The sequence below is a fragment of the Dasypus novemcinctus genome, chromosome 15 (assembly GCF_030445035.2).
Source record: "Dasypus novemcinctus isolate mDasNov1 chromosome 15, mDasNov1.1.hap2, whole genome shotgun sequence".
NCBI classification, from domain to species: Eukaryota; Metazoa; Chordata; class Mammalia; order Cingulata; family Dasypodidae; genus Dasypus; species Dasypus novemcinctus.
The window spans coordinates 86,972,930-86,996,214 of NC_080687.1; the positions used below are offsets into that span (position 1 = coordinate 86,972,930).

The window sequence follows — 23,285 nt, forward strand, 5'->3', positions numbered from 1 at the left end:
ACCTCACATATATATTTTTAATGTAATATTATTACAAAGTCAATAAAAAATAAAAAAATTAAAAAAAAATAAAATAAAATAAAAAATAAAAATAGAACAGCTAATGCTTATTGAGCACTTACTATCTGCCAGGCACTGTAACAAACCATTTACATGAACACAACACAATGAGTTCATATCAGGATGATCCCATTTTACAGATGATAAAACAGGGGCTTAAAAAAGGCTTAAAAAGTGGCTAAATGCCTCCCAGGTTGTACATGGCGGGACTGTCACTCAGGTCTCTGCTCCCCCGAGTCCAGGAGCCTGGGGCTCTGCTTTCTGGCTAACTTCAACGTGGCACGAGCTTTCAGCAGGTCGCTGAACTTTCAGTATCTATCGCTGTAAGGCAGAGTGGCCGTTCTGCCTCAGGAATCGCCTGAGACACTTATTAAAAATACAGGTTTCCAAGCCTCTACCTAAATCTCATAAATCAAGTCCCCCCAAACTGCATTATTAGTAAGATCTTTGAGGATTTTATAGCGTTTAAGGACTGCTGGACTAACTGATCTCTAAGATACCTTCTAAATCAAAACTTGTGTGGCTCTGCCAGCTGACGTGGCTTCCGAAGAAGCTGTCTCATTACTGATCATCAAAGGTTGCTTATTCAAAAGAAAACGCAAAATGGTACTATTCGGGGTGAATTACTTTACTCATAAGAGTGATATCTAATTACTTTTTTTATTTCCAAAATGCAAGCTCACGTTTTAAGACGGATTTCCATACTTTGCCAAAATTTAAAACTCAGATTGAATACTCCTGTACAAATAGCCTAAGCAGTGAAGCATTTTTGGAATCACAAACGTATTTGTATAGTTTTGAAGGAGTAAAGAGTAGATATTCTTTTAGATGTATGAACTGTTTTGTGTTGTTGTTGTTTCGTTTTAATTGTAGCAACACTCTATTATGTTCTAATCTTAGAGTAAACTATTGGGTTGAACCACACAAAATTGCTGGTATTCATTTTTACTTGTAGAAGTGGCGATTTCGTATGGTTCAACCTAATATGTATGTGTGTGTATTAGCCTGTATTCAGACATTTTTTAAAGGTAACTTGCTTGTTCCTATAATGCAGTGCTACTCCCTCAGTGCATTCTCAATATATGTTAGAAGATGATGTTGATGGTGACATTTTCCATTCAGCTTCCCAGACTTTGTCCCAAATCCCTAGATCTTAAAGGACACATAGTCACAGCTACCATAGACAAAACTGTGCTCAAACTAGTAATCTGAGAACTGATTTTTTCCATCCATTAACAAGCATAAGCTAACACGCAAAGAGGGGCATCCAACGCTTGACAGGCAGGGCATTTTCCCCAGTTACTCTGCATACGTGAGTTTACTGTGTCCTTTGAAAAGCTACGTCATAGGCTCACAGATATTGTCAGTGGCATTTTTTTCCCCACTGTTCAGGCCATTTTCCTCAAACTAAGTATTGAATCCTTGTCACTAAAAACATATCAATAGGAGAAAGAAACCTAAAAGTTAAAAATTAGGTAAAATGACATGGATTTACATGGGTTGAATTTTTAGAGAACAAATGAAAGTGACTGAGCTCACTCTGCCACATGAAGCATTTGTGCCTTTGTTTCCCCTCTGTAGCTCCGTCTTTGGTGCCCAGTGTTGAGTGCCAGCGGGATTATTTGGCAGCCGTGAGTGCTAACTAAAGCCACTGGTAGCTCCCATTCAATGGTGAAGTTGTTGTCTTCCTCTGATCCTCAGATTATGGAGATGAGGGGATGAATGTACAGCACTAAGATTCCCTACCGAGATAGATTTTCACTCTTTTCAGTATGAAAAAGATCAAAAGGAAACTGGCTAATTAGCATACCAAAGGAGACAAAAACCCCTAGAGCTTTATCGTTGTTGCAATCCAATAATAAACAGCGCAGCACAAAAAAGATTATTTGATAATGGCACACAGAATTGAAAGTCTTTGAAATAGCAGCTTCTAGAAAAAAATATTTTTGGAAGGGAAAATATCCATAATTATTCAGAATAATGCTTACACATTGGGGAGCAGCTCTTCCTGCCTGTGAGAGCTCCTTGCAGAACTGCTTTGCCTAGGAACAGTGATGTGGATTGCCTTTATCTGAAAAACTCAAAAAGCCTACAAAAGAGTTCAAGTCCCTACCCAAGGCAACATTCAGCCCTTTCACATTCCCCAAAATTAAACCCAGAATTCTTGTCTTAAAAATAAGCAGCCTCTTTGCCCAGAACAGCACCTAGCCAATGGCTTCAGCTCAAAATCAAAGAAATTTGCCACTCTTTGAGACTCATTATTCTTCTTGGCAGCCTTTTCTAGCTTAGAAATATACAGGTAGCCTCTGCAAATATGCACTTTATTCCAGGGAAGAGAACAAAGCAATTGCTTAATTATAAATAAGTTACTGGGGTTCTTATGTACAGAACTCTCCCAAACCAGTGGAGAAAGAGAGTTTTGAAAGAAAACCACACCCTACCCCTGGGGTTAATGTCAACATTGTGTCACTTACTTCTTTAGGCATAGAGGAGACAACAACAAGCAACCATCAGAATGGGGATTTGGGGGAGCCACAAAGTTGTGATCCGGCTATCTCTTCCTCTAAGAAGGCCACTGGATGGTTAAATTGGGTGCACAGTCAAGCATTGCTTCACCAGGTGATGCTGATCCACACCCCGATCAACACTGGGATGACAGCAGCAAAGGAGATAAGGGATTCTGAGTTTGGGAGATAAATGCTAATAAAGAATATCTGCATGAAGGAACCAGAATTTTCCCTTAGTCCAGCCCCAGTTCTCATTTAAAAGGCCTACTAGCCACAGCGAAGGTATCCTTTTGCCTGGAGATCCCCCAGGCAACTATAATGGACTTGCCAGAGCCCAATGGTACTAAGCCATTTGAATTAAAAAGCCCTGACACAATATTTTATCTTGTATCTGACCTAATGCATCATTGTTAGAGTCAACTGGTAATGAATCTCTTTACAGATCTGAGTTTAAATGAGTAACTCCTCCCTTACTTTATAGATTGGTTTTCAAACCAGTAAAGGGATGAGAAAACTGCCATTGACTGGCCATTGAGTAACCTATCTTTCTCTCTGACACCTCTAGTTCCTTTCAGATTTCATAAGATCATTTAAGGATCTTCTTTTCTTAGTTTCACACAGAACTCCTTCCTTTGTTTCTCTTCATAAATTGTCTATTTGTAATGAAACAAGCCCCAAATCAGAATTTTACTTAGAAAATGTGTCTAGAGGAGTAATATAAATGCCATTTACCCACCACTCCAAAGTATTAATTAGACTTAGCTGTTTGCCAGCTAAGTGCCAGAGGAGCCCATGGTGATTAGCTGCACTAATTGGAATTTCAAGTGGCGCTGATAACCACACAAAGATAATAGGATTATGTCTTCCATCCCTGAAAAAAGAAGTAGCTTTTTCATAAGTGTTTAGAGGATGGTTTTAAGCTGTTTCACACCTAACTAACCTCAAAGAAAGGGAACTTTTTTATATTCTATTTTTATTCCTACAAAAAAAGGAGAATTAAAAATTCTTCCAGGTAGCAGCAAAAGTATAAAAGAATGTCCCTCCCTCTCTCTGGGTCTCAACTTGCTTAAAAAGCAGCACAGAAAAGTAACTTTCCTGGACCACTACCAGGAACTCAAGCTGAGCAGAAAGTCAGGTCAGACTACCCGTCCCTGCTGGAATTTATTTTTGTTTTGGTTTGCAGAAATTCTCTCAGAAATGTATGGAATGCCTGCACCCCAAGGATGGCCAGAATAATGAATTTAACTCATATTTAGCTAGATTGAGCAGATGTTCACTATTACCTGCATTTTTCATATCGAGAATCTATGGTTTGAAGAGGCTGCCTTTCCCAGTATTCTCTTCACTTGAGGGCATTCCAGCCTCATAGAACTGTAACAATTTGCAAATCTAGGAAGGCACACAGATTGCAAGAGGCAGAGCAGGACTCCAGAGGCTCCTCCTGGAGTCTGATCTTTAATGGGAGACGGCTCTGGACCATCTCCCCAGCCAGATTGTCTTTGTTGGCTTCTGATGCTGCCACTTAAACCTCACAGACTGATGAGCACCTAAACGTCAGCCTGAGCTTAACACTGTCATGAAATGAAAATTTGGGGGTCTCCATAGGGGGTAGAGTGTATTGTCTTTGCAGAAGGGATGAGAAAGAATCGGGGTCAGTGGGTGGACAGTGATAGACAAATGTTTTGGTAGTTCCCAACAAGCTATGCCTCCATCATCTTTTACATAGTTAGCTCCCTCCCTCATTGACCTTAGCCTTGGCTAAAGACACATTATCTAGTGTGATGGCAGCAAAGACTTGATAAGCACCTCCACGTGTAGGTTTATCTTTTTGGAATCCAGCAACTTGAAACTCAGCTGCCACCACACAAGGAACTCAAGGAGAGGGCTAGATAGCCCCAGCAGTTCAGTCACCCCACTGAGTTGTCAGTTTTGTGAAAGAAGAAACCGCCTTGGACATTCCAGTCCAACAGACACCACAGGAAGCCAAGATGAAATATCTCACCAAGCCCTACCCAAATTGCAGAATCATGAGTAAATAAATGATTGCTGGCTTTTTACATCCCTAAATTTTGGAGTGACCTATCATGCAAAAATAGTTAAATGCCTCCATTTTTTAAATTTTGCATCTCTTTATAGATATTGTGTGAGTTAATTTTTTCATGAATTGTCTTTAATACTTAAAGGTGTTTTGGAGAATTACAAATTCCAATTATTTGAAGGTTCTGTTTCATTGGGTTCCAGTTAATATCACATAGTTGAAGAATGACTATGTTCCAGTTTGAACTGTATATGAGAAAGCAAAAAAAAGCAGTAATTTTCCAATTAAAGACTAAGATTCATAGAAATTACTATGAGATCACAGGGAAGTTATTCCCCAACATATTATTATTCTATTTTCTTTGGAGCATTTATCACCGTATGCAAATCTCATCTATTCGGTTACCCCCTTCGTTACTCTTGTCCCACATTGGAATGTAGCCCTCCTGTCTTGTCTTTTTAACTGCCAGGCCCCCTCAGCATCTAGAACAGTGCGTGGTACACAGAAAGGACTCCGTAACCACTTGTTTTAGTTTGCTAGCCTTCTAGAATGCAAACTATCAGGAATGGTTCAGCTTTTACAATGGGGATTTATCAGGTTGCACATTTATAGTTCCCAGGCTGAGAAAAATATCCAAATTAAGGCATCATCAGGCAATGCTTTCTACCGAAAGACCAGCTTCCAGCAATCCTGGAGTTCTCTGTCACATGGCAAGGCACATGGTAGCATCTGCTAGTCTCTGCCTTCTGTTCTGGGTTTCACTGCTTTCAGCTTCTGGTTTCCTCTGAATATTTTTCTCTTCTGTGATTTCTCCCTCTGTCTCTCTGTCTATATTCACCCCTTTTATAAAGGTTTCCGGCAAGAGAATGAAGGCCCATCCTGAGTCACATCGTACTGAAGTAACCTAATCAAAAGGTCCCACCTACAATAGGCTTATGTCCACAAGAAAGGATTAGTTCTAAGGACAGGATTTTTCTGGGGACTTTAAAAGTTTGAAACTACCACAATTGTATGACGCACATTGCTTAACAAGATATTGTTTTTAAGGAAAAATGTGCCCAAATTAGCCATTATTAGTATTCAAGAGTATTTCCTCCCCTCTGCGACATATGGAGGACACTGTTTCCTGGCCCCCTTGCAGTTGGGTGCAGTCATGTGACTACTTTTGGCCAATGGGCCAGGAGCAGAGTGACACGGAAGCATTTAAGATCCAGTGCAGAATTCTCCATGATCTCTTCCCCTGCCAAAGGAAACCCTGAAGTTCACACTGAGATGGAGTTTCCACACGGCTAAAACAGGCATCCCACATGCAAAATGACCTCCTGGGAGAACTCCTTGGACCTGTAAAATATTTACTTGAGCAAGAAATATACTTTGTGATGTGAAGTCATCAGAGTTTTGAGTTGTGTGACCCTGCAGCACAACCTGACTTATCCTGACTGATTTAGTAGTTGACCACAAATGAGTTTATATACTTTTAGAATTCTGGAATTCTAAGCCCTAGACTGTCATTCATTAACTCAGTGATAATTTATTTGGAATTGATTATGCTGGGCCCAGGAGTAGAAACAAAGGTGGATTCCTTACTTCTTTTAATGAGTTTGATAGAAAAGATAAATTTGGTACATAAGGAACTGTAGTACAAAGTAAAGGACTATAAGTGCTATAAAAGAGGTACAGGCAAAGTGCTACGTGAAAATCCACGTGAGATGGTTATGATAATGATTTCTCAGCCCAGACCCTTAAATGAATGGCAGTTTATGAAAGTGAGAGGAACAATTTCCTGTTCAAGTACCCCATAGTGCAAAAGGTCAAGCTGTTAAACTTAATACCCCACCTTCTCATTCCTCTGTGCATCCCCAATCTGGCCATGAAGAAGATGTATGAGGTAGGGAAAGGAGGAAGAGCCTGCGACTATCCAGCCAACTCTTTGTTCCAGCTGCCCATTATCTATTTCTTTCCTCCTCTTCATTGGCAACAAATCAGATTGATTAGGAAAAGATGGAGAGTAACCAAAAATTTCTGGCTATCATTGCCTGTGGTGGAAGAAAGGAAGAGAGAAACAAGCCAAGGGCAGCTGAAGGTGCTGAATTGGGTTATCAGAGGGTCTGATCAGGCTCCTGGAAAAAGAGAGGGGAGAGCAGTGGGGGACAGAGGTGGTGGGCATAGGTGTTGCTATTCTCCTGGTCTCCCTGTTTGCCTTCTTCCCTTCTTCAGTGAAATGTCTTCGAAACATGGTTTTGATTTCTTTTCCCAAGCAACCAAGTTTAACAGAAATTCTAAATTTTAAAATGCTCTAAAACATGTCAATGTTTGCGTTTGAAATTTTTACCATCTTCTGCAGCTATGTATAGCACTAGGTCGGTTTGCCTCACATTATTGAACTGGTACCTCATTAAGTCAGCCGCACACACATCAGCACAGAGAGCTCCCGGTGGGAGCCTTTCTCACTTTTGATCTCTTACACTCTTCTCCAAGTAAAGATGGGACACAAAGTAATGAGACTATAGTGTGTGAATGGTTTCTGAAAGCAATCCCTGAATATTTTGGGTAAGACCAGCAAGTCTGGCACTGTAGACTCAAGAGTCCCTCCTGGTGACCACTTTAAAACACGAATCTCAGGGAGCAGATGTGGCTTAAGCAGTTGAGCGCCTGCCTCCCACATGGGTGGTCCCAGAATTCCCAGTGCTTCCTAAAGAAGATAAACAAACAGTGAGCAGGCATTGAGCAAAAACAATGAGCAGACTTTGAGCAAAAACAACGAGCAGACAAGCAAAAACAATGAGCAGACAACAAGGGCAAACAACAGTGAGCAAAACCAATGAGCAAAAACAATGAGCAAATAGACAAGAGAGCCATCTCGGGGTGGAGGTGGGGAGCAGAAATAAATTAAATAATAAATAAATAACCAAACAGGGTCTCATTGGGTCTCTTTAAAAAAAAAAAGGCAAATCTGTTTAGTTACCCAAGTTCTGATTGGTTTGATTTTTTTTATTCTTAGTAATTTGTAGTCACAGCTAGGATTGCAAACATACATTTTGCTTCTCCTAAAGGTAAGCCAGCTATTACCAACATACTTATAGAGACAAAATTTGTTCTGCCTTGCTACTACACCTTAGAGCCTAGATAAATGATGCGATCTCTGCCTCAAGGGAGAATAAAAAGAATAATGAAAGAAATGATTTTTCCATAAATGCATATATTAACATTTGACTTCATAAAAAATGCTCATCTAAAGAACAATCATTTCCCTTGAAGTTAAGATGTTTTACGATAGATCTAACAGTAAAGGGAAAAGGAAAAAGGTCGTGGGGCTAATAATAATAATTAGCACTTATATTCGCACTTCGTATCTTCAAAGCATTCCTGTGAAATATTAACTTGTTAATCTTCCCAATATTCTTGTCAAGTTTATAAAGCTTTAGACTGTTCTGATGTTCCCTCCAGTACAATTCCACATAACACGTGAGCATTCCCTTGACTTTTTTGCAGATACACACAATTGGAGTTCTGATTTGCCCTCATGATGCCCATTACCCAGGAAGCTCACAAACTTTGGGGAAAGAAAAGATGACACTTCCAGTTCATTAGGGCAAAGATTCAAAGTGGGAGAGTCTGCCTAGGGAAGAGATCATCACTTTAAGCACCCAACCATATATTATCAAAATGGGCTTTTTCTGTGTTTTCCTCACATTAAATCATGGGTTCCTCAAAGGCAGGAATCACGTGGATTTTTTTTCCGTGATGGCTCCAAGGGTCCCCTGGGCTTCTATTGGCTGAGAATGATGCTTACTGAGTATGTGGTGAACAGTAACTTGACGTCTTTAATGAGAATCTATTATTCAACTGTGAAGAATAAACAGTATGTGGTCTCTTCCCTGTTCTTTAGGAAGAATTTAGTTTGGAAGAAGAAGCAGGACTTATATACAGACAACTTAGATGCAGGGAATCTTGTGTACACACAAAATACAAGACACAGTCAAGTGCCATCATGGGCAGAGCAAGAAATGAATGCATGGGAAACTCCCTTTTTGTCTCCTCAGCTCATTCACCCCACCTCCTTCCTTGGGGTTTGTATATGTTTGTTTAACCAACATCTGACCTGCCATAAAATGTAAAATGTTAGCTTCCCTTGACTGCTTAATACAGAAGCTTCATTCATTTGGAAATTTTCAAAAGGTTTTTTTCCTTATGATACAACAGCAAAAAGCACATAGCAACATGCATGCACACACACACTTACTGCACCTTATGTACTGGCTATTAGTCTGCATTAAAGTTTCAGTGTGTTATGAAGAAAACGTAATACAGCTCCAAGCTTTAATTGAAATTTCATAAGATTTTTATGAATTTCAAGAAGATTTATTTCTGAAGTTTGTGTAAATTCTTAAGATGGAAATGTTGTTTTTCAACCATTTCTTTGAATGTGAGTTTTATAGCAGTTGTGAAAAGGCATAGTCTTTGTACATTTTTTAATCCATTTTTCCTTTTCTAGGAAATTCTGGATCTTGTCCAGATACTCTATGGCTACCATAAATTGGCATGCTCAGAACATTGTTTATTATCTCCCCCTAAGCCCCCAAACGTGCTCTTCTTCCCAGCGAGGTGGATCACTAAATCTGGGGACCATCCCTGGCTCTCTCCTTTCGCAGTCTGCCTCTCATGAGCCATGAGCTGATGAGCATCACTTGAATCCCCTTTCCTTTCAGTCCTCGCTGCCTGCACCACGTTTCAGCACCAAGATCAGCGTGATATCCTCCCCCACCGCCCCGCCCACTCCAGCCTCCAGCCTCTCCCCTTTCCGAGCCAACCTGTACTTCACCACTTGTGCCATATTTCAGTTGATCAATCTCTCAGCTCCAAATGCCCAGCTTGGTGATACTGGAGACGATCCAATAAACACTTCTTTTTTGAGCCCACGCAATGTTAGGCCTTGCCAGTAGAGGGCGCAGGAGAGACACTGCAAGAGGAAAGGGCTTCTCTTCCAGCTTCCAGCGCTTTCTTTCTACCAAGGGCTGCGCGGCTGCAATGCCAGTAGGAAGCTTCCTTGCCAGCGATGCACCCCCTCCAAGGACTTCCGCTGATACCCCGGCAGGTAGCTTTCTGCCCACTTGTCACTATTCCCTCTCCACCCCCACCTCCATTCCCACCCCCACATCACCTCAGGGAATTTCTCGGCCACCCACCGGACCACAGAGGGACCTCTCTCTAATGAGGTCTGAATCTCAGCTTGGCGGTGGGGAGGGGAAACCTCTCTCAAGCTTGTTCCCTAGAAGCAGTGACAGCCTCCTCCATCTATTCCTGGATTCTTAAGAGTTTCCTTTATCTTTCTTAGTAGATAATACCCTTTAACTAACTAATGATTTTTATACAGTATTACATCTTCCATGACCAAATCATTAGTATGGTTTCTGTCTGCAGACGGAACCCTGCCTAATTCACCACTTTTGTTCTTTCTAAAAATAAATCAGGTCACATCAACTCCTGCTAAAAATCTGCAATGACTTCTCATCATATATAGAATTAAATCTAAATATCTCTGGATCCAAAATAAAAGTCTAGTTAGGAAATAGAATCACACAGTTTGACTCTCCTCATATCAGATGACCAAAATAAGGATTAAACTGCTACTTCTTTGTGCTTGGCAAACATGGCATTTGGCCGCACAATCCCAAGGGTGGCTCAGACGCACTCTACCTACTGCTGCTGTTGCTGGGGTCACCTTCAACTAGAGCTGTTTGAGCCACAACAGGAAGGCACCTGCTTCACTGCCCACAAACCTTCACGGTATGTCTTAGTTTGCCAAAGGGTTGCCAATGCAAAATACCAGAAATGGGTTGGCTTTTACAATGGGAAATTTATTAGGGTGAAAGCTTACAGTTCCAAGACCGTGAAATGTCCAAACCAAGGCACCATCAGAGAAGCTTTCTCACCAAAGTCAGCTGCTGGCAATCCTGGTGTCCCGCCACGTGGCAAAGCAAGATGGCAGCCGGTCTCTGCCGAGGCCCCAGCCCTCCCTTCCAGAATCTGCTGTCTCCTGGAGCTCAGCTGTAAGCAACTAGCATAGGGCTTGTCGATTTCTGGGCCTCCTCTCTCAGTCTCAGCTGCTCTGCTTTCTTCCCAGGTTCAGCAGTGGGGTATCAGGCATATGGCTCATTTCTTCAGCCTGAGTTTGTCTCCTCAGCCTTGAGCTGCTGTGTGGGCCCAGCGCCTTGGGGGCTTCATGCTTAAACTTTGGCTGCTAGTGATCCTCTAGTCCTCTCACAAAGCAGGGTCAAGATAGCCAAGGCCCAACCTGTGTCTTGCCTCACAGATGTAGTCCAATCAAAAGTGATATAATCAGGTATTGTAATCAAGGTTCCCTCACAGAATCTAATGCAATCAAAGGGGCTCACACCTACAGCCATGGGCGTTCATTGAAAACCTAATCTTTCGTTTGGATTCACCAAATTCAAATTGTCCCATGGTCCCTGGAAGCAAAGCAGACCCAGGCAGTATAGCACTCTGTTCTCATCATGTCAGCTCTCTCCAAAGACCTTCAACCCCTTCCCTGAAAGAAGAGAGCAGAGTCACCCAAAGAATTCAAGGCATGTTTGAGACAAGCTTTTTTCCTTGCCTAAGTCTTCTCAGAAATGTCTGGCTCTACTCTGTTTCACTTTAGAAGGCGTGCAATTGCATGGCAATGAATGCAGTCCCCAGCCTGCTGTATCTCTCTCCCTTTCCCACAGACATCACCAGGAGCCCAATTCATCAAATCCTTAACAGCACTCCTCAGACTTACCTGTCAGGGCAAAGGATCCAGATTAAAAATGAAACAACCATTTCCCTTGCTTGACAAGGGGAGACACAGTTTGCCATATTTCTATCCCGAACACCGGAGAACAGAACTTTCGGAAATAAATAATAAATGCTTTCTGACCTAGGTCCACTTAGCCTCGAATACTTAAATACTTAGGGGCTTCTTATTGTAGAGCAACAATTATTCCAGTTAATAGGTTACGGGCTATATATTAAGATGCCTGGTGATGCTTTCACACTGTTGTTCAGCATTTATTTGAGATGCAGGACACAGATATCTAAGGCTTAGCCCCCCTCTCTCCTTACTCTTACCCTAGAGTGATACCACTTCCTGCCATCTTCTCTTGCATAATAGCAATGAAGAATAGTTACACTAGGGGAGTTATTACAATCAGGCTCTTTTATATCTTTAAGGCAATTACAGGCAAAGACAAGAGTGCCTAATGCACAGCATTTCCAGAATTTGTCATTTCGGCATCTCATCTTGCCAAGCCATGATCACATCCAGATGTTGCCCTATTGAAAGGTGTTAAATAGAATAAACCTCAAGCCAAGAGTACTTCCATGTTTTATTTCAGGGGCTTCCAAAATGTAAAGTATTCTTTTTCTTTGAAATAGCAGAACTTCAGTAATTTAGGAAATAAAGTTCTGGTCTACATTTGGCATGATGCCTTGGTGTCTAACAAAACTAATAAATAGCAACAGTAATATTTTCTTTTTTTCTTTATTTAGCAAAGACTTACAAAGCACTTAATATATTAACTCATTTCATTCCCATCAGAACCCTCTGAGATCAGCTGAAGTAAGCGCCGTATCATCCCCCCCTTACAGATGAGGAAACCGAGGGGCTAAGAGGTTAAGTAACAGCTCTTGCTCTCTCCTGGCACAAGCTTTGCTCCAAATATCTCCAGCTTGATTATGATCTCCTTCCTGGATGTTTGCATGTGAAAGGAAGGAAACCCACTCTCAGGGAAGACTTGCCTTTGCCAGGCATCAAGATAGAGGTCCCAGGCTCAGTAAGGAGAGGGTTCGGTGCTCGTTCACAGAATTTGTCTAAAGATTAAAGAAAAAAATCAAGTCCTAAAGTTACATTCTGGGCACAAGTTACCTGAAAGACATTTTGTGGTGGCAGGATCTTGTCAAGGGCCACAGAGGGGCTCCCTGCTCTAGCCATTCATCAGCTCCCCACTGAGAGCCTGCCACGCATGTGGGAGAGGCACGGGCGCACAGAGAACGAGGCAGCCCCGTGCTGGGTGCTAGCCCAGGGGTCGGCACCGTGAGCTGCCGGGCATAGGGGAAGGACACAGAGCCCAGCCTCAGGGTGTCAAGGGGGCTTCCTGAGACCTGAGGAGCTCGTGTCACATAGTGCACGTATGTCTTAACTCACACAGGGTCACATAGAGCACATAACACTTAGTGCCGCGTCACATAGTGCACATCTTAGTGCTCAGTGTCAGAGAGTTCACGTCTTCGTGCACACAGTGTCACATAGCAAACTTATATGTCTTAGTGCACACGGTGTCAGCAGTGCACATGTCTTAGTGCACAGTGTCACATAGTGCACATATGTCTTAGTGCAGCGTCACATGTGCACATATGTTTTAGTGCACACAATGTCACATAGTGCACTTACGTCTCAGTGCACACAATGTCACATAGTGCACATATGTCTTAACACACACAGGGTCACATAGCGCACATAACTCTTAGTGCAGCGTCACATAGTGCACATGTCTTAGGGCACAGCGTCACATAGGGCACATGTCATAGTGCACACAGTATCAACAGTACACATGTCTTAGTGCACAGTGCAAGATAGTGCACATCTTCATGCACACAGTGTCACATAGTGCACTTATGTCTTAGTGCACACGGTGTCAGCAGTGCTCATATGTCTTAGTGCACAGTGTCACATAGTGCACATATGTTTTAGTGCACACAGTGCACATAAGTCTTGGTGTGCCATGTCAACAGTGCACATATGTCTTAGATAACAGGGTCATATAGTGCACATATGTCTTAGTGCACACAATGTCACATAGTGCACATATGTTTTAGTGCACGCAGTGTCACAGTGCACATGTCTCAGTGTGCAGTGTCAACAGTGCACATATGTCTTAGTGCAATGTCAACAGTGCACATATGTCTTAGTGCAGTGTCACATAGTGCACATATATTTTAGTGTGCACAGTGTCAAGAGTGCACATGTCTTAGTGCACAATGTTGCGTCGTGCACTTATGTCTCAGTGCACACAACGTCACATAGTACCCTATGTCTTAGTGTACACCGTGTCACATAGTGCACTCAGGGTGCTGGCAATCCCCCCACCACTCTTCTGGTTTGCTGCCTTTGCCCTGGGGCCATGCTTTCTCTTAGGCTAGATATCTTTGGGGGTGAGGGATGGTGACTTTGGAAGTACAGTGTAACAATTTAGAGATATGAACCCCAAAAACATGTTCTTAAACATAATCCATTCCTGGGGGGGGTGAACTCCTGTGAGTAGGACCTTTGGATAAGGTGACTTCCATTAAGGGGTGGCCCAGCTGAATCAGGGTGGGTCTGCATCCCACTACTTCCCTCACAGGGAAGGCCATAGAGAGGAAGAAAGCGATGGGGGCAGCAAGAAGCTGGGAGTAAATGGAAGCTGGGAGAGAAAGGAGAATCCAGGAGAGACTACCACATGCATCGCCATGTGCCCGAAAAGCCAAGGACCAGGTACTCAGCCAGCCCAGAGTACCACAGTCTTCTGGGAGAAAGCATCGCCTGGATGACATCTTAACCTTTGGACTTCTCCTCACCTCAAAGCTGTGAGCCAATACATTCCCTTGTCTAAGCCAACTCATGGCATGGTATCTGCTTCACCATAAGGAAACTAAAACATCCAATATCACATGCAGCTCTTTAGTTAGATGTGTCCTGTTCTGGAGTTTTCTTTTATATGATGAGACTAGCATTCACAGTGGCTCTGTAGCCTAAGAATGTTCCTTATGACATTCTCCAGCTCCTTGTAGGAGTCAGCATATGAACTTCCTTGCTTTTGTTGACAGGAAGAAGTAGATGGCACCCACAAGCCTCTACCCACTTAGCACCCAGGTAAGAAGAAGAGATCTCTATTTTAGGTCCATCCCCAATCTCTCCCTCCCCAAGCCAGAAAGCTGGATCCAGTCAGAACAGCAGCTCCTTTCCTAGGGAGCTGCATCTCTCTCCACAGGTACCCCAGAAGGTCAGGAGTCTGGGCTATTGTGTCCCATGGACCAGAAATGAGAGTGGGATGAGGTGTTGCTGGGCACTGTTGAGAAGTGAAATCTAGGGCTGTTTTTAGCAAGTCTCCAGAGAATTTTCAGGTCAGTCCAAAGCAGGTGTTCCAAAACCAGGCTACTTTGTCTAAACCAGGTAGGAACAGGCAGTGAGAAAAAGTGAGAAGCGTGAAGGGACCATGAGATGCTTATGTGTAAGGAGAGTCAGAGTAGGAGGAAGGAAGGAGAGGCCTGGAGGAAATTCATGGAGCCAAGGTACGAGCAGTAGAGGGGATGTGCATAGGAGCTCTGCAGCAGGACGGGGGCATGCTCAGAAGGGTTAAGGCAGTCGAGGAGGGAGCCCCCAGTCTCATTTCACAGCTGGCAGAAGGAAATATTCTTCTTACTCAATTGCTGCTAAATATTGGCCTCTGATGTGATATTCAGAAACTCACTGCCGTGTTTATCCATGGATATGTTCTGAATCCCAACCCCAAACCCCAAACCACTTCCTTCCTAAGCTACTCAGATTGACTAGGATCCAGGCTGGGTATAGCCACACAACAACCCTAAAGCCAGTGTGTCTGGGATAAAGGCAAGGACAGGAGAGTTCCTCTCCTACCAAAACTAAGGGCATGAAATTGAATATGATTCTAAGAGTTTTTAGGGAACACATTTGGAGACACAAAGATGAGAACGACATGACCCTCCCTCCCTAGGAGAGCCCTTAGAGCCCAAGAGAGGTTGATAAAACCATTGGAAAACAATTCAAGTCTCCCTCCCTCTCTCCCTTCTTTCTTTCCTCCCTCCCTCCCTCACTTCTTTCCTCCCTTCCTTCTTCCTTCCTTCCACAAAAACATGCCCTGACTCACAGTTTGGAGTTTAAAGTATATGCAAAATGGTATTGAGTACAGAGATGCTACTAACTCTACCATGGAGACCCAAGAATTAGAAAGAAGAAACTGAGTGGACTGAGCAAGACAGGACACTAAGGTATGCTTGCTCGTCTTGCTTAGAAAGTCCCTCCATCAAGGTGAACGTGGGAGTTGGGATTTTTGTAAGTAAGGGGGAAGGGAAGTGACATTTATTCAGCACTAAGTGTTGGATCCTTTCCTCATGAAATCCCTGTGAGTTTCACAGCGACTGTGTAGACCCTAAGGGCAAGTACTATGCCTTGGTACCTAGTAGATCTTTAATAAATATGCTTTTAACTGAACTCACTCTCTCTGCAACTCGAGTATCATCTGTACAATTTTACAGATGGCACCAAGGACTGGAAAACAATCAAAAGCAAAGGAGTAAATTCTTAGGTGCTAATCACTGCTAATAGCTCAATTTTAAAAAGTGTGTTTGATTCCTTTTTTCTCTTCTCAGTGAATATAGAAAGCTGAAACCTGGGCTTGGGTTTTCTTTTTATTATTAAAAAAAAAAATCGGTTGTTTCAATTGTCTTGAAAAGTCTGTAAAATAAGGTCTGTGAAGTTGCAGAGGGAAAGAGTCAGAAATTAGGACGCAGCTGTTGGTTTGTGAGTATTTGGTTCACCTTCATTCCAGGCATGCGACAAGAGCTCAGAAAGGGAATGGCAAGCTTGCCAGATCAGTGGAGTTGCTCTTGTGTTTTGTCTCTTTGGATTTACAGAATAATTTGGTAATTCTGCCTTCCAAGTCAGCATGTCTTGAGCAAATGAGTATTGTTACTGGTGTCTTAACCCATTAGACTCTTTACTGGAGTGAGGCTAGTCTCGTGTGAGAAGTCAGCTCTTTATTCCCAAACCATGGAAGGTGTCTCACCTCTATTCCTATGGGCTTCCTAAAGACAAGGAATGCTGAAATGGTGTCCCCATCCACCTTGGGTCAATCTTGCTCTCTAGCTAAGTCAGCTCACAGGTCTCCCTGAAAGCCACACCACAACTGTGCGGACTAAGCCCAGCACCAAGGCAGTTCATTTTTTAAGCGTCATGCTGACCCTGCCGCAGCCTTGGAAACGACATTCCACCAGACAGAAAATCAGTGTTGGAGGCCTGTTTTAGGTTCCTAGGCTGCTCATGCAAATACCATGAAATGGGTCAGGTTAAATAATGGGAATTTATTCTTTTATTGGTTTGAACCTAAAAGAAAGGCAATGCCAAATCAAGGCATCAAGGCAATGCTTTCTCCCCAAAGACTGGGGCACTGGAGCTGGCTGCAAAAGTCCTGTTTCTGAGCTTGTCACATGGCAAGGCACATGGCGGCTTCTCTGGGTCTTTCCCTTCTCTTCCGCATCCTGCTGCTCTCCAGCTTCTGGCTGCTCCCTCCGTGGCTCCCTCTCTGTCTGAATTTCACTCTTCCTACCCACAAAGGTTGAGATGGGTCACGCCTTCTAAGCTGAAGTCACCTCATCAAAAGCTCCTACTTACAATGGGTCCACACCGACGGGAATGGATTAAAAGTAAGAACATGTTTTTCTGGAGGACATAGAGCTTCAAACCACCACAAGATCCAATGGAGTTTTTCAATGCAGAAAACTATTGACTGTGCTGTCCTGATAGCACAGGCTGACCCAGGGGAGCTGCCTTGATTCATTAATAGCAGTTCCTGAGTCTTGCCAGTTAATGTAAGACACTCTCTGGAGACATGCGCCATCACTCCTTATTTAGCTTCAAGGATCTTGATTGCAACCCCGGAGACTCAGAATTTAAGAGGATGGGCACGTAGAGGAGGGAGAGAGAGCTAGCAGAGTCAGGGGGCAGAACGAGGTGGAGGTGAAAGAGAAGAGACGCATGAGCTCGCTGAAGAGAGACAGGCAGACATACGGAGAGATGGGCACAAAGAAAGCAATAAGGAGACAGCTGCAAAGCAAAGACAGAATAGAAAGAGGGAAAGAAGGAGAGTAGAAATGATGCTTTCTCAAAGTGGGGCTCATTATTGTCTTCTCAGACATGTTAGTTATTGGTTTCCCATGTGACTGATGTGCCTTGCCTCACCTCCTAAGCACTGGGAATTGTTATTTCCTGAAGGGCTGCTCAGTGAGGTGGAGGCCTGGGTTAGACCAGCCGATGAACTGCACAGAGTGAGCCACCACTTTTCAACGTGGAGAATGATTTCCAGGAAGGAGGACTGTTATCCTGGAAGAAAGGGCCCCTCCTCATGAAGGCAGCACATATTTAGAGCTGACACTGATGAAGAATTGCCTGATAAAATGTTTGTGGGAAATGATTTGAGGGTAATGGAGAGAAAATAAAGGCTTATATCCATATTACCATGCCAATACTTGCTCATTAAGTCCTATTTTCTTCTATTTCCCTCAGTCTCATTCTTGGCATCTATATTTTGCATAGAAAAAATATATATAAGGGCTCACCATATTTTCAGCAGAAAGATTAGTAATTTCCATAATGTATTATTATATCAGGAAAATTTTAATTTCACGTTGTAAATCTTTTTTTGTCCACAGAATATGCTGTCAATTTGAATAACAACTGTTTAGTTCTTTATACTTTATCATGTGTGAGCTTAATTAATCACAATGGAATCCTATTCAAACTATTTTCCAACCCAAGAGGCAATTGTTTCCTCTAGCACGTTGTTTCCTTCTAACTAAGGATGGCACTAAACTGAAGAAAACATTAAAACCCTGATGTGCATCATAATGAACTCCATGTAAAGGAGTTATATTAATGTAATGGAGTTGAGATCTTAATTGCACTCATGTTTATATTTGCAACCTCCTTTTTTAAAGCTTTTTTATTTTACTGAATGATTGGAAGAACAAGGTAGGAGAGGTTACATGGCCTGCTAAACAGAGATGAGTTTCACCACACTAGAGGAGGAAAAATGAATCTGGGAGGGAAGCCTGGCTAATTTAATTTTGTAAAATAGGTTTTATTCTCAGTCGATAATGGCTAAAATTGCTCTGTGAAAGCAATCCTTCCAGAGCCAGAAAATGTTCCCTAAATGCTTAAAAAGAAGCATGTCCAAGAGCCCTCTTTGTTCCTCCCTATGACAACCATTAGCTGCCACTGAAAAACCTCCACTTGAGTGCCGAATCCTGTACAGAGCAGTGGAGGCAGCTGCAGCCTCTGGCCTCTGACTGAAAGAGCTAATACTTCAGGTCGAATTTAGGATTTGAGCAATGAGGGACAGAGGGAAAGCCTCCCAGAAAGCCTCGTATAAAACAGATATTCAATTAAGAGTTATTGCCTGATATGTGAGTGAATGAATGAATGAGTAAATGAGTGAATGAAACCATCAGGAATTTTAGTCCTTGGGTAAGGTCGTTCCCCCATTTCTTTCCTGTCCCTCTTCATCACTCACCAGGAGAAAATACATTCCCACTTCCCAATTAAGAGTCATTCACATAAACCCTGCACAAATCTCCCACTCCTCTGCCGCAGTTCATCCAGGAATCACGCTGCCATGTGGTAGCTGTTCAATCAGAGGGCGAGGTGGGCAGCGTTCACTGCGTTATCACCTGCCCTTGTGAGAAATTTCTCTCAGCTCTCAGGGCCTGAAGTTACTGTTCTTCTGACGAGCATGTGTTATTTTAACACATGGTTGCTAAGAATTATATAAACTGATCTTGGCCTCTTCCTTAGGGCTCAGAACAATTTCTGCATCTCTTCCCTGGTACCTGCCCCCAAGCAAGCAGGTGGTGTGCTAACCCCATCCCTGACTTTATCCCACTGCCTTTGAAAAAATGTTTGGCATACTTTACCCCAGCTTGTATTTTTATTTGTCTACTTATTAATTTATAGCTTGCACATTGTGGATTTTTGGGAAGCTACCTCGGATCTTTCTCGACGAAGAGAAAAAAGAAATGAAGTGTGATGGTCGATTTAGTGTGTCAGCGCTTGCAAGGTTATAGTGGTCAATTGCTTGGTCAAGCAAGCACTGGCCTAATTGTTACTGTGAGGGTATTTCATGGGTGGATTTAAATCATTAGTCAGTTGATTGCATCTATGGCTGTGTGCATCTACAATCAACAAAGGAGATGGCCTTCAGCCATAAGAGAAGTCTCATCCAATCATGTGAAGTCCTTAAAGGGAGAAAGGATGAGTCCAGCAGTCAGAAAGGAGAATCTCTCTCTCTTCTTCAGCCAGCCAACTTCTCCTGCAGAATTCACCATCATTTTAATCACAGTTCCCACCTCACAGCCTGCCCTGTGAATTTCAGACTTGCCAATCTCCACATCGAGTGATACAAGTCCTATAATAAGTCTCTTAGTGTACACCCTGTCTGTTCTGTTCCCTGTGGCAAACACTGACTACTACGGGGAGGAAGATAACGATGTAAAAAGAGTGAAGTTCCATGTTCGGAAGCTTTCAATCATTCAAAAGTATTCCTGACTTTCGGGCTGAGGGCCAGGCCCTGTACTAGCTGCTGGAGGGTCCACAGTCCAAAGGGGAAAAGAAGCAGGAAAACAGGCGAACTGTAGAGTGGTGCCCCACAACTACAGCTGAAGTCGACACAAAGTCCGTGAGAGGGCAGGCGGTCTCCTACTGAGCAGCCCCATTCGGCAGGAGTTTGGCATGCTTGGGGGGGTGGGAGGGTGGAGAGGCAGAGCTTGAGGAGTGAGAAGTAACTGATGGGTTCATGAAGGACTGAATGGCAACTTAGGGACTTGAGAAGTTTATCCTAGGCAATGGGATGCCAGCAGCAGTTTCAAAGCAAAGCAGCCATGTGGCCAGTTTTACTTTTTCGAGAGAAGTTTATTTGGATTGGAAGAGGGATCAGAGAGCAAGACAGCAACAGGGGTTCAAGTTTAATTTAGCAGAAGAAGGAGATATGAATAATTCTGAACTAGAAAGGTGGTGTTTGTTAACTGATTGGACAGAGAACCAGGAACGAGGGTGATTAGCTTAGGAATGGAAGATGTGACTCTAGTAATCGAAATCCAGGGGAAAAAAAGAGAGAGGGCACTTCGCAGGAAAGGAGGACAGCTTACATGCAAGGTGTCTATAGAATATCCAAGAGGAAAGCAGACAGCTGAAAATGCAGATGCAGAGCTCAGACAAGACACCAAGACAAGGGAATTGGATTTGACATTCTCCAGCTTATGGGCAGTACCAATGCTAGAGAGAAAATCAGATCACTCACAACATGAGCATGTTACTGTGTACAGACAGAAGAAAATATGAAGCCCTGAAATCGAGGATGGTTTTTAATGTTATCAAGGGAGTAATTCAACTTATTTTCTGGGAGTTTTAAAGGTAGCTAGATTTTCAGCTTCTTATGGTAGTTTGGGGTAACCGTTCTTGCAGGCAGAACTCTCAGTCAGGTAATCTTTCAGATGAGTTCAAGTAGCTCTCCTAAGGAGAGCACTAAACTCATCAGAAAAGCAGTCAGACATCTCGACTCCTTTAGTTTTGTTGAAAAAGCACCATATAATAACATGAGCAGGAGGCCACCTCCCAGTGCTTGGGAAAGAACATGCAATGTCCCCCAGGGGACCAAGGCTGTGTTTGAAAGTGGCGGCAGAGGTAGAGAACTGGGCTGTGTTCCAGTATAAAGTGGTGACTTAAGGCTGCGTAAAATGCATTAGGAGTTACGAGCAATTGTTGCTTTGAAAAAAAAAGGAGTGTTGCATTGTCACTAAGTGGTCAGGAGCTGTGTTGATGCCCAGAGTGAATAAACATGAGCGATGGACGCTTCCAGCAAGACAGCTGTAGAGAAATGACACCAGAGGTCAGGATGTGGACGTGATTAAAGAATCAACGGACCGAGAGAGTGAGACAGAAAAGAGGAGGTAAGGAAGAGAAAAGTCCTTGGAAGAAGAGAAGGGCAGGGGAGAAAGAAGCCAGTAGGAGCAATAGCCCAGCAAGAGACAACGGGGCTCAAAGTCACTGAAATAGCCTAAGGCAAAGAGTAGACCAGATAATGGAGAGCGAGAGAAAAGATCAAGAGCAGCAGGATTTCTTAGGGTCAAAGGTAGCTAGATAATACCCAAAAAGAATGCAAAGGTTATTGCTAAGCCAGTACCGCGTGGCCTGACACGTTGGCCTTGAAGTCAGTAGACCTGAGTTGAAATACAAGTTTGAACACTTAACTATGAGATGACGGGCAAGTGTCTACATTTATTTGAGTTTCCATTCTTCTTTTTGCAACAGGAGTAATGATACCGTCCTCTTCATGCTGTTTAAAAATTAGATGAGATAACAGGCATAAAAGCACCTAGCCAGAAATCCTGTAAGTTCTAAACAACATTTTTATAAATAAGCAAATGAATGATTGAATAAAGGCCAGATTTTGAAGGTCTTTGTTAATCTAAATTGAAATTTTATCTCAATTTTAGATATATAAAGAGCTGACCAGCATTCTAAGGAGAAGTAATTTCCATGTAAATTCAGAAAGCAATTTAGAGAGAGGTGGGGATCCACAGAGCCTGTGGAAACCTGCCATCTACAGTTCCAAGGACAGGATAGCTGGACCTTGCAATCCTGCACAAAGCAGAAACCTTCCTGGTGCCACTCAGGATTATCTTGACAATAGTTGTTGATGTGCCCAAACCTGTCTGTGGGACAGAGTGGGTGATGTAGGAGGAGCAAGACTGTGAAATGGTAAGGCAAGTCCAAGGTAGGACAGAGGCTGGGTCCGGAGAGGTTAAAGTTCTATGAAAGAGTGCCCATCCTACTTGTCCACCTAACAGAGAGGAAACAAAGGAAGTCAAAAGCACATAGAACATGGTGCCAGAGCATTCTTTTTTTTTTTAAGTCATACAATTCACATAATTCTGGTAGAAAACTCGAAATTAAAATACCTATGTCATGTTTACTTACCAAGTTACTCAAAAGGCACACAGAGAATTAGGAAATCAGGCAACGTAAAGACATGAACATTTGTAACAGAAAGATATTTGAAAACGCAATACAGAAAATGTTCAGTTTTTGCATCATTTGACAATAGGTTTTATCCAACTGAAGAGAAAGAGGACAAGGAACTTCAGGTGTCCAACACTCCTTCACATTAGGCCCTGCGATAAGACAGACACAGGTAATCTCATTTAATCTTCTCAGGGGCTCCATGAGCTCTCTGTACAAGTGAGGAAGCCAAGACTCAGAGAGATTAAGAAATGTGCCTAAATCAGGGAGTTCAAGGGCTGGGATTTAAATCTTGGTATGCCTCACTCCAAAGGCAGGCCCTCTTCACTTATCCAAGTGGACTTCCAAAGATACTAAATAAAATTAAAGTTTTGTAGGAACTCAAAAATCAGCAACAGAAATGAGCAAAACAAAATGGGAGATGACGCGGCGGTCACCGCAGTTGCCTGTCCCTCTGAGGGCTGGGAAGCCCAGCTTGGCCACTCACTCAGCTCCAGTTCCTCCTCAGGAAGCCAGGGTGATGTCAGCGAGATGGAGGCATAAGACAACCCAGGGGAAGTTTCCTTCCCCTGGCAGCTAAATAAAAAAGGGTTCTACTCGCTTAGAACTCTGGAGAAGAGAGACTGGAGAGCAACTCCACAAAGCTGAAGCAAAGGCAATTTAAAAAAAAAAGTGGTAGGAGAACTACAACTCAGGCCTGCCAGTCCAGACCTCCTCCACATTTGGGCTTCGTGGCTTAAGAGTCACACAGTAGCAGCTCTCCAGCACCTCCTGCCACCCCAGCAGCAACCTAGAGTCCTATGCACATTCAGGCCTGGGGACCCAAGGCCACACAGACCTAGGCAGGGCC

General features: G+C 43.0%; 1 long non-coding RNA gene across 1 annotated transcript in view; it reads right to left on the reverse strand.

The window, feature by feature from the left end:
- The window catches only part of LOC131273438 (uncharacterized), an 84,182-nt gene extending 74,644 nt beyond the window's left edge, over positions 1-9,538 (reverse strand). The window contains exon 1 of the long non-coding RNA XR_011645758.1: positions 9,417-9,538. This is a non-coding gene — a long non-coding RNA (uncharacterized lncRNA). The remainder of the gene's footprint in view (positions 1-9,416) is intronic.
- Positions 9,539-23,285: the final 13,747 nt, after the last annotated feature.